Raw genomic sequence first — 15,145 nt, forward strand, 5'->3', positions numbered from 1 at the left:
ACTGAAAAGGCCCGAGGATAGTTCTGGCCTCAGGTAGCGCTGGATCCAAGGGCTCTAGTCAGTTTCGCCGTTCCTCTTCCCTCGCTGGGGGAAGAAGACCCCCACCAGTGCAGCAACCCTAGAAGGAAGATGTTCTCTTCCTTCCACCCTCCTGGGTCCATTCCGAACAAGGGTCCTCCTGCCCCGTGTTGTTTGAGCCGATAGAAGGAGACAAGAGTTCAGTTCAGAAGCAAAGGAAAGCTTTATTCTTTGATCCAAGAATGAAAAGGTGCGAGCTCCCGCTCCAGCGCACACGCTCTCCCCCAACCTCCCATAGGCCGTGGGCGGGCCTGCCTTGTAGGGTTTCCTCCGTGGGGCGGGGAGGGGGCAGAGTTTTCCCAGGGCGGGCGCAGGCGCAGCTGTGTTCACGCTCCAGATCGCAGGGCTCTGCAGAGCGTGTCTGCGCAGAGCGTGTCTGCACACCGCCTGCCGCCGCCATCTTGAGCTGAGCGTCACGGGCCGCGCTTCTGCGCACCGTCCGGGGCTGAGGTACCTGCACAGCCCTTTTCCACCAGCAGCTGTGGTCTGAAGGGCCGGGCGGGAGCCCTCTGCATGGGGCACCCTGTAAACAAGCAAAACCAGACGAAGCACAAAGGAAAAGAGAAAGGTTAGATTTTATTTTGTTTCTCCAGATTTTTATTTCCCAGGAATTTTTAATGGGCTCTGCCAGTAGCAGTGGCACCTGCGGAGTTCTCAGGATTCATCTGATTGGAGCAACCTGGTCACATGCCCATCTCTGATGCAAACACTGGGGTCAAGGTGGTAGGATTACCTCATGGCCAGGGCTACCCCTTGAGGTGCCTTGGTGTCAGGAAATGTGCCCCTTTCTCCTGGGAGAAGCAGCCCTGTGCCAGGACACCGGCTTGGCGGGGGGGGGGGCAGGGATTTCAGCCCCTTGTGCGGGTACCACCTGCCCAGGTGTAGCCAGCGGTCCTGGATATGACGATTGCCAGGCTTGGGTCATGGACCCGCATGCAGTGGGTATGGGGCTCCCCTCCTCATAGCTCGTGAGCCAAGAGTACAAGACAGAGATTCCCCAAAGGACAATTGGGGTGCTGTGCCCAGAAGGGAGAGTTCATTCCTCCTGTGAACATATTTCCATAAAGCTCCCACTATGTGCCAGGGCTGTGCAGTGAAGACCGTGGATGGAGATCCCTGCTCTCATGGAACTTCCAGCCTAGTTTGGGGGAAGAGACAAAACAGAAGTCCATGAATTTACTAGTTACATGTAATCATGACCACAGAGCTGTGGAGAAAAGAAAACAGGACAGAGGACGGGTGGCAGCGTCAGATGGGGCAGCCATCCATTTTTCAAGTGGGCACGTGTCCCGTGTACCTCTCCTCCCTCATCCCACTCAGATTCTGCTCTCCAGGAAGCCTCCTCTGACTCTCTTTGTCTAGAACCACCGACTGGGCTTGGCGGAGTCAACTGGGCAGGACCCGTGTGGTCCATGGAAAGAGGGCTGTGAGCTGGGTGCTCAGCTCCCCATGGCCCCCTGAGCCCGGGGCCATCCTGGGGTGGGGGAGAGAACTCAGCACTGCCCCATCCTCATGCCTGGTCCCAGACACCCAGGACACAGCCTTCCTGCAGCAGCCCCCCTTCTGCGGGTCTGCTTGGACCCACCACTTAGACGTCCCCAGAGCAAACTCTGGGTTCTAGTAGTTGGGATTCTGCTGGTTGCCAGTGGCAGAACTCGATCCAAACAGGCTTAAGTGAAAAAAGGAAATTTACTGTCTCAGGTAATAAAAGTCAGGTGTATTGGGCTTCTGACCCAGCTGGATCCAGGGACTCCCAACAGTTCAGTCATGACTCAGTCTCTCTCTGTGTCTGGGCTCTGCTTTTCTCTGGGTTGGCTTCACTCTCAAGCAGGTTGTCTCCATGGAGTGACCAAGGTGACCGTCAGCAGCTCCCAGCTTCCGTCCCACCAGCCCAGCAGCCCCATCGCACAGAGAGAGTCTCTTCCCACCAGATCCAGCAAAAGCCCCAGGGCAGGCCCTCATTGGTCCATTTTGGGTCACACGTCCATCCCACAGCCAATCTGAGTGTCCAAGAGGCTGGATGGTTCTGCTTGGCCACTCCTAGGTCACACGCCCACCCCAGTGTTGGGGGTTGGGGTCAGCCCTGCCCAGTTCACACAGTGGCTCAGTGTGAGGGAGGCCTGGTCCACAGAGGGAAATCAAAGGTGGACAGGGATGGACACTTAAACACAGAAATCATAGATGTCACTGTGGTTCCTTATCTCAGAGCAAGAGAGTGAGTCTGAGAGGTGTGCCGTGCCTCAGCCAAGGTCAAGATGCTCCAACCATCCAGAGAAGGGTTTTCAGCTTAGGATTTCACATGTAGTGGTGCCTGGGGGAGTGGCATCCTCATTCTTTTCCATCCATGACACCTGTGAAGTTCCCAGGAGGCACGGGGTCATGGGTGGAGGCCTCTCTCCAGAACGCACCCCTTGTCTCATGAGGGCAAGCCTCCTGTGCACACCCCGAAAAGCAACCTGTGACATATTAGCGACCCCAGGAAGCCCGCCCTCCTCCCCAGGGGCTGCTGACACCCCACCAGTGCTCCACCCCCAGCTTGGCGAATACAAATGAGCAGCATCTAATGCAGACTCATCCGTCAGGCTGCTTTCTTCTTCCCTAGCTGAGAGGACCCGCAGGGACACAGTGGGAAGAGGAGGAGAAGCTGCAGGGCAAGGAGTGTGGGGAGGCGGGGGGATGAGGGAAGGGAGGATGTCGGCTTCCCTCAGAGCTCCTCCAGGGCCCTGAGATCCCTCCATCACGCCTGGGTGCAAATCCACACCTTGTTCCCAAATGAGCGTGCCTGCCTGAGCACACACCCACAGGGACGCTGTGGATACACACGTGTGAGCATATATCCACCTTTGTACAAAGCCTGTCTACAGCACATGCGTGTGTTTGCACACATGTATACTCCCATGCACGCACACATCCATGGAGCCATGCATGTGCACGCACACACTCACACAAAGCATTTTCCCACCGTCTCATACGCACGTGTGGACACACTGCCTGTAACAGTTGTATGCCTAGCGCCCTACTGTGTACATACACCCTCACATATAAGGAGTTGAATCACTGATTCTGAGGCCAGACTATCTGGGTCCAGATCCCAGCACCAAACTGTGTGACTTGGCTCAGCGATTTAACCCCTCTGTGCCTCGGTTTCTTAAAACTAAGAACCTGTCTCAGATAAAGCTGTTGTGAGGATCACACGAGTCAATACATGGAAAGTACTTAGAAGAATGTCTGGCAAACAACGCGCACTTTACAGACATCAGTCAAAATCACAGTCTCATGTACAGGTCCACACCTTCACTTCTGCACATGCGCCCCCTGCAGGCACCTACCTGCATGCACCTGCACTTACCACACCTGAACCAATACCAGCCTCGGCAGCACACACATGGAGATGCATGTTCATATGTGCACAAACATAGCAAGCCCAGGCTGCAAGCTTGCACATGACTCCTGCAAATCACCCACACACATACCATGTGCACCATACATATGTGTTCGCATGCATACATATACCCATGCACACCCTACGTACATGCACCTCCATGCATACATGCATACTGTAATCTGTGTCCCGCATGCACACATGTACTCATAAGCACCATACTCCCCATGCACACCACATCCCTCCTCTCCCCGGCAGGGCCAATTCCTCCATCCCCTCCCTCTTGGACTCGGCCTGATGCCCTGCAGGTCTTGAGTCTCACCAGGAGCCCCTGGCAGAGGGAGGTCTTCATCTCTGAAAACCTCAGGTGTGTGTATCCCATGACCGAGCTAGTCCGCCCTCAGTCATAGTTTGTCCTTGGGAAGATTTCACGCACATGGACGTGGAGCTACGTCTGAGGGTGCTCATTGCAGCAGTGATCATAATCGCAAAAACTGCAGTTGACCTAAATGTCCCTCAGCAGAAGAACAGCTACATAAATAGCATTTTCTCCAAACTAAAGAATACAGAGATTGAACAGAATTTTTAGATCTTTATTACTGTCATGGAAACATCTTCAAGACATGGTGTTCAGATGTAAAGTAGATAGCTAGTGGGAAGCAGCTGCATAGCACAGGGAGATCAGCTCAGTGCTTTGTGACCACCTAGAGGGGTGGGATAGGGAGGGTGGGAGGGAGGCACAAGAGGGAGGAGATATGGGGATATATGTATCCATATAGCTGATTCACTTTGTTATACAGCAGAAACTAACACAACAATGTAAAGCAATTATACTCCAATAAAGATGTTAAAACAAAAATTTAAAAAATTAAAAAAAATAAAAAGACATGGTGTTGAGTGAAAGTGGGTTGAAGAGTGAAACAAGTTGAAGAATGATAACCCAGTTTGATACCATTTGCATGAAATAAGATAAAATATTATGTCCTTTATGTGGGCCAGTATTTATATGGGAAAAATATATGAAAAATGATCTAGAAAGATGCATTTAACAGGTCACAGAGGTTACTTCCAAGGAGGGGACCAAGGCTGGATAACAGAGACATTTGTCCTAAAGAGTCAGCAAAATAACTGACAAGAAGTAATAAGCGAATTTAGAAAGATCACAGGATAGAAGATCAATAGAAAAAACAATTTAAATTCTATATACTAGCAATGAACAGTTGGAAAATGAAATTTTAAAATGCCATTTGCAATAGCATCAGAAAATGTTAAAATACCTTGGGATATATTTAACCAAATGCACACAAGACCTGTGTTCTAAAAACTACAAACAGAAATTAAACACTGAAATAAATGGAAGGATATACCTAGTTCCTGGATTAGCAGACTCAATATTATCATTAAGATGGCAATTCTCACCAAACTGATTTATAGATTTAATGGAATCCCAACTGAAATTCCAGGAGACATTTTGAGAAATTGATGAGCTGATTATAAGGTTTAAATGAAAACACAAAGGACTTGGAATAGTAAAAAAAAAAAAAAAAAATTGAACATAAGTAAGTTCGGGGACTTACACTATCTGATTTCAAGACTTACTATAGGGCTTCCCTGGTGGCGCAGTGGTTGAGAATTTGCCTGCCAATGCAGGGCACACGGGTTCGAGCCCTGGTCTGGGAGAATCCCACATGCCGCGGAGCAACTGGGCCCGTGAGCCACAATTACTGAGCCTGCGCGTCTGGAGCCTGTGCTCCACAACAAGAGAGGCCGCGACGGTGAGAGGCCTGCGCACCGCGATGAAGAGTGGCCCCCACTTGCCACAACTAGAGAAAGCCCTCGCACAGAAACGAAGACCCAACACAGCCAAAAAAAAAAAAAAAAAAAAAAAAAAAGACTTACTATAAAGCTACGATAATCAAGATAGGGTGGTACTGGTGTAAGGAAAGATGTAGAGATCAGTGGAACAGAAGAGACACTCCACAAATACACCACTCATATGTATTCAATTGGTGTTCAACAGGGGTGCCCAGGTAATTTAGTGTGGAAAAGAAAGTCTTTTTGACAAATGGTTCAGAAATAAATGAATATTTATATGGGGAAAAATGAACTTCAACCACTAACTCATACCATATAAAAATTAACTTCAAATGGATCATAGACTTAAACATAAGAGCTAAAACTCTAGAAGAAAACAGAGGTGGAAATCTTTGAGATACTGAGGAAAGCAAATATTTCTTAGGACATACATAGTAATAACAATTACAAATAAAGATACATTGGACTTCATAAAAATTAAAAACGTCTGCCCCCTCCCCCCCACTATATCTGGGAAAGGACTTGCAGTGCAGAGGTTGGCAAAGGCTGAGTTTCTCTTCCTTCCTTTGCTCGTGTCAGGCTACCCTCTCCTGCAACCACAACCCTCCCTAGGCTCCATATCAGCTTCGTCCTGCGAGTCTTCAGGCCTGGGGAGGTAATAGTTTCCTTCTGATGCTAATCCTCGGGACCCTCACCATCCCTTCTTGGTTCCCTTAACCTGCAGTCACCTTGTCAACACTCCCTCCCTCACACCCTGCTCAGTCTCCCTCTTGAGATTTGCCATCTGTTTCCTGCTAGGACCCAGCCTGGGACAGAGACCGTTGCAGCCGCTGGTATGAGGTCTGTCTGGAGACGCGGGCACAGGTAAGCCAGCAGAGGAAAGCTCAACTTCATACACGGTGGAGACAGAGCAACGGTCAGAGGAAAGTTCGCCCCTGGGAGTATTGCCCCCTCCACCCCTAGCCCAGCTGGGGTTAATCCCTCAGGATAATAATGCTGAGAAACCTCAGATAACTGGAATGGACAGAAATGGGGGCGTCCCCATGATATGAGCTTCTGTAGGTCGCCCCTCTGTGCTCTGCACTATGTTGTCAGAAGAATTTTCTAAGTTTGTTTTGTGCCTTCTGTTTCAAGGGGAGGTCGCCTAGTCCCTGGACTATCACAGATGGACATCTCCCCATTCAGGGCTTACTACTCCATGTCTAGGTTGACAACTTGCTCTATAGGACAGTTTTTCTCTTTGTCTAACCTGTGGCTCACATGCTGCAGCTTGATGACTTCCCACTTATTCAGCCTTTGAGAGAATTGAAATGAGCTTTTACAAAGTGAATCAAAAATTTCAATCCTTATGACAGTTTTTGACATGTCAAGACAACAGGATATTACGTATTGGATATCTTTTTTTCTTTCTTTCTATTCATGTTTTTAACATCCATGATGAATTCAGAACCAAACTCATACATTTTGGAAATGCTAGGTTAACCACACGTGTGTCTTTGCTGCAGGGCTCTTCAGAGTCTTTAACATGCTAATATTCTAAAGAGGAAGCTAGAGGGCGCAGCTTTTCCCGGACCCATTGACCCTGGAACCTTTCTATAGCAGAGCTTTACATGGTACTGACACCACAAGGAACATCCTTGGGAACAAACTGATAGAACCCAGCTCAGTTATTGCATAGATGGAGAACTGAGGCTTGGAAGGATGTGACTTGCAATACCTCACTGTGAGTTAGTGTCACACTAGGGTTTGCAACCCAGCTTAATAACATTAAATAAAGCAACGGGAGAGTGGATTGAAAGTAGCAGATAATGACCATCAGTTCCTTCCCTTTTCTTGTCTTCTGCTTGGACTCTTAGTTTTATCACCTGTCAAATGGGAGCACTAATGTTTTCCCTACAGTATCTGTCATGACACTTTTGGCTACAAGTGATGGAAAAACCAACTTAAAATGGCTTAAGCACAAAGGGAATTTATTGGGTTATATAAAGCTCAGCTTAATCCCGATACTGATAGTGTCGTCTGGACTCTTTTTATCTCCATAGTGGCTTTATGCTAAGGCAGGCCTTCCCCTGGAAGCATCAGGGATGATCCCCAGCAGCTCTGGGCTGATATCCTCCTAGCTTAGCTACCCCAGAAGATGGAGAGCACCTCTTTCCCAACATCACTGAAAAGTCCCAGGCTAACTGTATCTGGAGCAACTTGGGTCACATCCAGAGCCAGTCACCAGAGTCTGGAGAATGGGGTGCTCTGGTTGGTCAGATCTTGATCACATGATAACATTGACCCAGCTCTCAGGAGTTGCTCATTGACAACAAGTGGGTTGCTTAGCAGCCAGCTCCTGTCTCTTTTCTGCCATACTGGACTGGCGAAATCCTGCCAGGGTCCTGATTATTGAATTTCAGCACTCAGCATCTGTTTTTTAGCCATTGCATTTCCTTGGAGAAGAGGCAAGATGGCAGAGTGATTAAAATAGACTGTGACATTCAATGAACTATGGTTCAAATTCTGACCAAGCCATTTACTCACTAGATTAAATTACTTAATGTCTATGTGCCTCCGTTCGCTTGCCTATAAAATGAAGTTAGTAATTCTGTGCACCTCTTGGGTTGTGAGGGTTAAATAAGGTGGTTCATATAGGTAGATGGCTTAGAGCCATGCCTCACCTACCGTGGGGGACAGGGCTCCGTACAAGTGAGCTAAATGTTAGCTACTTATTGGAGGGGGCAGGAGTCGTGGCAACCACCGGACCCGCCTTACCATGTCCACTCTACCCCTCTATCTCCCAGGGACCACCCTGCAGCCAGGGGGGATTTCAGTCCATGTTATCTCTCTCTCCACTAAAAGCCCTTAGTGACCCGGTCAAGTACAGTGCTTGGCACATAGTAGGTGCTCAATGAATATTTGTTGAATGCAGAATCAGGGGCACCTCAGGCAGAATCAACCTTTTGCCTGCTGTTCACAAGTAATGATGAAGTAGTTTGTGCGGAGAACTCGTCCTCTGTGGGTCTCCAGAGACTACCGCAGAAGCAAAAAGAGCAAAAGCTGGCTGCCCATCCACCTGTTAGACCCGTCTCCCGAGCGCAGGGCAAGCCGCCACCTGGTGAATAATTCACCTGCTCCAGTCAGCAGCTCCAAATGCTGTGTTGGCAGAAAGCAAGCAGCCTGCAGAACCCTTTCTTATTTTTACCAGACGTACAACCAGGGTCTTGGGCGCTTATGTTTCCATCCTACTCATTTCAGAGGCAATTAGCTGTTGGATACTTTTGCCTGTAAGCTCCTCTGCACACTTACTTGTTAGATGCACTCATCCCTGTCCAAACAGGCCAGTGGAAGGTTGATGTCAACGCGCTGTTAAAGTACAATTTCAGCAGTCCTTTTAAACGACGACAGCATCTATGCATAAGTAACACTGTGTTAAGCCTCCCCTCGGGGACCTGCTTCATTAAAACAGCTGTTAATGAAGAGGCTTTATAAACCAGCATCTTTTACACAAAAACATATGATCTAAATCCTTTCTGCAGCCCCTCCCTGCTGCAGACAGACAGCCCAGAAGGGAGGTAAAGCACCTGGAAGACATCGCCATGAAGGGCAAAAGAAGCCAGTTTTAAATACTTTAAGTGAAGCCAGGCCAGCCAACTAAAATTTGTTTTCTCCAGTGTTAGCTTGGGGATGTGTGGAGAAAAGCAGACCCAATTTCTTTCCATGACCAAACCTTCTTACCTCACTGGGCTGGGGGTGAGGTCACCCTGACACCTCTCTCTGTGACTTTAATGGGGTGGGGATGGGACTTGAACTCCAGGGCCCAGACACCAGGCTGCCAGCAACTCAGCGGTTCCCGAGCGGCACCCATTCCCACTCCGCGTCAAGACTGTTGTTCTGGGCCATCTCAGTGCGCTGCCTGTACTACTATTTAATATTCTTCTTTAAATTGACTTCTTTTAAATTAAACCTCAGCCCATGCAGTTATGGCTGTGAGATCATGGAGCTCATGTCCATGTTTTCTATTTTTTCCTGATATACATTGAAATAAATGCATGCCTTAAAAATAGATAATGTTTATGGACATGGCATGTAAACTTACCTTGTGTACTCCAGTGTCACCACAGGGCACCTACTTTTGGAAATGCTGAATTAACTCAGTATTCCCAAGGACTGGGTCCAAACAACCACTGTTTACTGGGATTTGGCATTTGCTAGACATTATGATGACTAAGACCTAATTTGCCAGTCCAGAGACTTCTGTCCAAGAGACCTGCTTCGCCCGGGTAGCTGATACACACAAGGCTACCTCCAGACCAATTCTGGACTTGGGGGACCCAGGAGGACTGTGAGTGATAGAGAACTAATGTGATGATGTCTTTAATATATAGATAAATAGTTTATGTGATGGCAGGAACTTTTTGGGTAAGTCAAGGGAGGGAGGTTGGGAGTGAGAATAATGAAGCCGGAGTCGGTAGACCCAGGGCCTTGACTTAAATCTGTGCGAACAGCTGTCGTCTCTTGCCTGGACTGTTACGAGTCTCCTAATTGGTCTTCTGGCATCCACCCTACGCCTTCCCCCTGTGTGTTCCACTTGACAGCCAGTGGTCCTTTTAATACATTCAGTCAGATAATCATATTTTATCATGAAAAAATCCTGCACTGACTTCCACTCTTGCTTAGAATAGAGGCCAAAGTCTGCACCAAGACCTACAAGGCTTTATGTGATCTGACCACCCATTCTGTCTTCAACCCCAACTCCTATCACTCCCCTGCCTCACTCACTCAGCTCCAGCCCCACTGGCCTCCTTGCTGTTCTTCAAACACATTGAAAATGCTCCTGCCTCAGGGCCTTTGCACATGTTCATCCCTCTGCCAGGACTTCTCTTCCCTCAGATATTTGTATAGCTCGTTCTCTTATTTTATTCTCTGCAGATGTAACCTCCTCAGAGAGGCTCTCCTGGTCCCATTATCTAAGAGATCACCCTGTTACTCTCTGCCTCCCTCTCTTTATTTTTCTTTGTGTGTGTGTATTTCTGTATATTTTTAGAGGATACATGTCACATTGAAAATGTTAGTGGCCTGGGGTGACAAGTTGAGAAGTGGGTGGGGAGGGAGGAGCTACTTTTGAATTTTAAAAATTACGATGATATTATTCACGTAATTAAAATCACTTGGCAAAGTAAAGAAAGAAGAGAACTGTCTAGAAACAACCAAGTCTGGATAAGAACCAAGATGTCTGGGAATGCTCCATTCCCTGCCTCCACCCCACCATCATCTCACACCTGAGGAAAGGACACTATACATGGCGTAGTCTGGAATGTTTAGTGGAGACCCTGGAGCAAGAACCCACCTGTCTCTGTGGGTGAATACTAAACCACACAGTCCACAGGCCAGATCTGGGTTCCATCTCCCTGATTCATTCAGAGTTCGCCAGGGGACCAAGCCAGGCCAAATGAGACTCAATTTGGGGGCTTTTCCTGCCATAATGGGAATGAGTAACCGTCGTCCCTATGGGATGGCTTGCTGTACAGGTGCCACCACATGGAGAGTTGGCCTGAGCCTGAAGCCATGAAGGGGAAAGCTGAGATCAGAGAGATGAGGACTCAGGAGATACAGCTTGAGCTCCTGGATCCAGCCATACCTGAAGCAAGCTATATTTGAACTTTTAATTTTCATGAGACAAACTTTTTTTTTTGTTTGCTCAGTCTTGCTTGAGTTGAATTTCTGTCCCTTCTAACTGAGAAAATTCAGAGTGATGGGGAGGCAAAGGGAGAAGAATTCAAATGGTGATGTGTCAGATTCTCTAGAAGAGGCTATTCAAGTAGAGTAAGCCAGGCCCAGAAAGCCTCTTCTCTCTAAGTGGCTGAAGTGCCCCAACTATGGATGAGGCATCCCTCTAAATCCTCACCACCTGCTTGAGGACATGTGAGCCTGTGAGATGCCAGGCATAGTGATCCTTGATAAAGTCATGTGCGTATGCACATACGAAGTTATGTTCTCTCTCTGTCCTTACTCCTGTCCCCAGGGAGTAAATGATGGCTCCTTGTTGTGGTTCATCTTCCCTGGTGGAGGCAGTCCTGGGAAAAGCAGACCCACATCCAGGAATGCACCTGGATTCCTCACTCTGGAAATGACCTTTGTTAACTGTGGGCTCAGACTTTGGAGTGTGTTCTCAGAGTCCAGGACTTACCTGCCTGCACAGGTGGACCTCCCTCACCTGTGCTGTGAAAAGCCGTACGTCCTCAGGATACATTCGCTCTGCTTTTCTGACCTGGGCAAGGCTTTTCATGACGAGACTGACGTTTCACACTGTCATCTCTCAGATACTGAACCTCAGGCTGTTATAGAGGGGGAGACAGGCCTTGGTGATGCTGTGATCCACGCTTCTAACTGTAGGGTCAGAGAGGCTGAGGCCCAAGTGGGAAAATGTCTTGGCTGAGGTTGTAAAATTGCCCGGGGCAAAGTCCAGATGAGAACCGAGCAGTCCTTGTCCTGCTCTTCCGAGAGACTCCTGCTTCGCTTAGTCACGGAAGCACCCCTGCCCTTGCAGGCTAGGCTCGTGGGCACCCCAGGAAAAGGGGCACAGCTCACTGCATGTCAGCAAGCATCCTTTTGTTCTCAGATGTCACTGGAATGCTGCAAAATCAAGAGGCCGTAGATGACTGGCTGGTGCTGGTAGGATCCTGAGCTGGATAATTCGCTCCTCAAGGTAAAGGCCATACTTACCTGGGTGTCCCCCAGGGCCTGGGAAAGCCCTGTACCCAGAGAGGCTCACCACAGTTTGTCTGGATTGAATTAAGCCAGTAACACTTGGACAGGTTCCATGGCTGCCACGCCTCCTTGACCAAAGGTCTCAGCATCCACGCTTTCTCCCTTTCTTAACCTCCTGGTGACAAAAGCCTAAGGTCTCCAAGTGTCACCCAAACATAAGGATTTTTGTAATCGATTTGAAAATGTGGTAACAATTAGGCCTCTTATTGACCAATAAGCTCATAGACTGGATCCTCTGAGCTTTCGATACTTCCAAGTGACAATTCAGGGAGGCATGACCACTCCATGGAGGGAAAGGCAAAGATGTTCATGGTTTACAATCCCCAGACCGCCACCTCGCAAAAAGGAAAGAGGACAAGTTCTTCTTCTTGCTGCTGGGTCTTGGAAGCAGTCCTCTCAACCAGACCCTAATTAGGATGGACGGCTGTTCTCCACCCTGGGACTGGAAGGGAGCCTGGGATTATCTCAGCCAAGAAATCTCCAGCCCAGAGAAATGTCAGAGGCACCACATGGGTGAACAGAAAAGAAACGATACATTTTTCAGGAACCCCTTTGTGCCTTGGCTGTAGCCGACGATGAGATAGTGTGCTGGGCTTTGGGGGTGGGCAGCATTGATCTGGCTCTATTTGGGGGTTCAGAAGCCTCATCCCGCCCATCCCCCACCTTCTGTAAGGTACTCAGCCACCTTCCGGGGCCAGGTCAACCACTGGGGAGAAGTCCCGGCTCCTTTGTAGAAGGAAAGACTTTCAGGCACTGATCTAAGCATGGAGAGTCACCAGAATGGGGGTCAAGAGAGGCCACAGAATGTGAGGGACCCTAAGACCACCTCATCTACTCTCTGGAACTCATCTTCAGAAATGCTTGCTCAGGGGTGCAAAGAAACTAGTATAGAGACATTCCTAGTAGTATTATTGGTAACAGTGAAAAATAACCTTTCAAATTGGAACAACTCAATATCCTCTACCAGAACACTGGTTAAATAGTGCAGTGGTTAAGAACATGGGCTCTGGGTTCAAATCTTAGCTTTACTGCTTACTGGCTGTGTGACCTAGAACAAGTTTCTTAGCCTCACTGTGGCCCAGGGTCTCCATTTTTATAAAGGAGAGAAAAAATATCAATATGTTTTAAGGCTTTCATGGTTTTCTTTGCTCAGCTCTCCCCTCTGTCCCCATTACACTTCCTTAAGCCAGGGTGTTCTGTTGGTTTTCATCAAGTCACTGATGCAAAATTACAATCAGAGCCTGATATTAAGCTTATTGGAACCATGGATCCTACAGGAAATGTTTATTGCTCCCAAGAGAGAAGAGCTGGTGCTCAGTCAGCAACCTGGTGGTTCAGGTTAAAAGATGGGTGTTGTCCTTGTTCTTCTCTTTGCCTCAGTTCCTGTCTCCAGTCCCCCAAGTACAGATGGAGTCTGTACAGTGATGCTTCTCACCACCTGCACTGCACACCCTGGTCCCGACTTCATTAGTTCTGGCCTGACAAAGACACCGATTTCTTATGTGGGATCCCTGCTTCCACCCTTGTCCCCATAGTCTGTTCTTCACAAGGACCCTGCTGGAACCTATGTCAGCTCACGTCCCTCCCCCTTTGAAGCCCCTTCCCCCATTTTCATCCATTTAGAATAAAATCTAAATGAACGAAAGCCTAAATAAATAAAAAGTAAATATCTAGGGACTTCCCTGGCGGTCCAGTGGTTAAGACTTCGCCTTCCAATGCAGGGGGTGCGGGTTCGATCCCTGGTCGGAGAGCTAAGATCCCATATGCCTCGTGGCCAAAAAACCAAAACATAAAATAGAAGCCATATTGTAACAAATTCAATAATGACTTTAAAAATGGTCCACATCAAAAAAAAATCTTTTTTAAAAAAATTTATTTTAATTAATTAATTAATTTATTTTTATTTTTGGCTGCATTGGGTCTTCGTTGCTGTACACAGGCTTCCCCTACCTGCGGAGAGCAAGGGCTACTCTTCGTTGCGGTGCGTGGGCTTCTCATTGTGGTGGCTTCTCTTGTTGCAGAGCACAGGCTCTAGGCACGTGGGCTTCAGCAGTTGCAGCACGTGGGCTCAGTAGTTGCAGCTCGCGGGCTCAGTAGTTGTGGCTTGCGGCTCTAGAGCACAGGCTCAGTAGTTGTGACTTGCGGGCTCTAGAGCACAGGCTCAGTAGTTGTGGCGCACGGGCTTAGTTGCTCCATGGCATGTGGGATCTTCCCGGACCAGGGCTTGAACCCGTGTCCCCTGCATTGGCAGGCAGATTCTTAACCATGGTGCCACCAGGGAAGTACCCACCCCCCAAAAAAAAATCTTAAAAAAAAAACTAAATAGAATAAGATCCTCACCATGGCCTTGCTTAATCTTTCCAGATCATCCATCTACAGCAGCCTCCCCGACCCTTGCTATCTGACATTCCTCCCTCCCTTTATTTCCTACTTAGCATTTTTTTTCTCTTTGAAATTATTGCATGTATTCATTTTCTAAAGTGATTGTCTGTCTCCTCCACTGTTTGAGAGTAGGGATTGTGTCTGTCTTATTCACTCCTGTAGCCCCAGGCCCTGGAATATTGCCGGGCAAAGGAAGTACTCGAAAGATATTTGTTGGAAACATGATTTGCTCTTAACATCTATTCTGCTTAAGGTTTGGGGCAAGAACAATTTTACATTAGAAAAGGGATAGAGGTGATTATCCTTGTGAATCCAGCTGCAATTCCCGTGTCTTGGTCTAAATCCACTTACCAGCCTGCTGTACATGTTGATACCAGTCTTCTTGCACCAGGAGCTCAAGGCCCAGCTTCGTGACTATGAGTAGACACAGGCGTGTGTGGAAGCACATAATCTTCCTGAGAGTCCTCTGCCTCTGTTTCCTCATTTGTCAAAAACAAATATAAAAATGGGCCTGTGTCCTTCAAGAGACTTTCTAGCCCTGGGTTCTGTGATTCTCAGGAAGGAGGGCTGGAGCTGCAGCTCACGTCTGCCGCCCTGGGCCAGGTGGGATGAAGCCAGGGAGAGGGTCGTGCTGCGCCCTGTTCCCGGTGCCCTGTCCCCGCTGCCGGCCCTCTCAGAGCACTCCCAGGCATTAATTATCAGCCAGCTGAGTTTCTCTGGGATCAGCCTTGTTTC

The 15,145-nt window shown here is 48.3% G+C and overlaps 1 long non-coding RNA gene across 1 annotated transcript in view; it reads left to right on the forward strand.

Moving 5' to 3' along the window:
* The first annotated feature begins 507 nt into the window (after nt 1–507).
* LOC118880591 overlaps nt 508–15,145 on the forward strand; it is a 56,364-nt gene continuing 41,726 nt past the window's right edge. The window contains exons 1-2 of the long non-coding RNA XR_005016342.1: nt 508–646; nt 6,074–6,139. This is a non-coding gene — a long non-coding RNA (uncharacterized LOC118880591). The remainder of the gene's footprint in view (nt 647–6,073; nt 6,140–15,145) is intronic.

Source organism: Balaenoptera musculus, chromosome 15 (genome assembly GCF_009873245.2).
Source record: "Balaenoptera musculus isolate JJ_BM4_2016_0621 chromosome 15, mBalMus1.pri.v3, whole genome shotgun sequence".
NCBI classification, from domain to species: domain Eukaryota; kingdom Metazoa; phylum Chordata; class Mammalia; order Artiodactyla; family Balaenopteridae; genus Balaenoptera; species Balaenoptera musculus.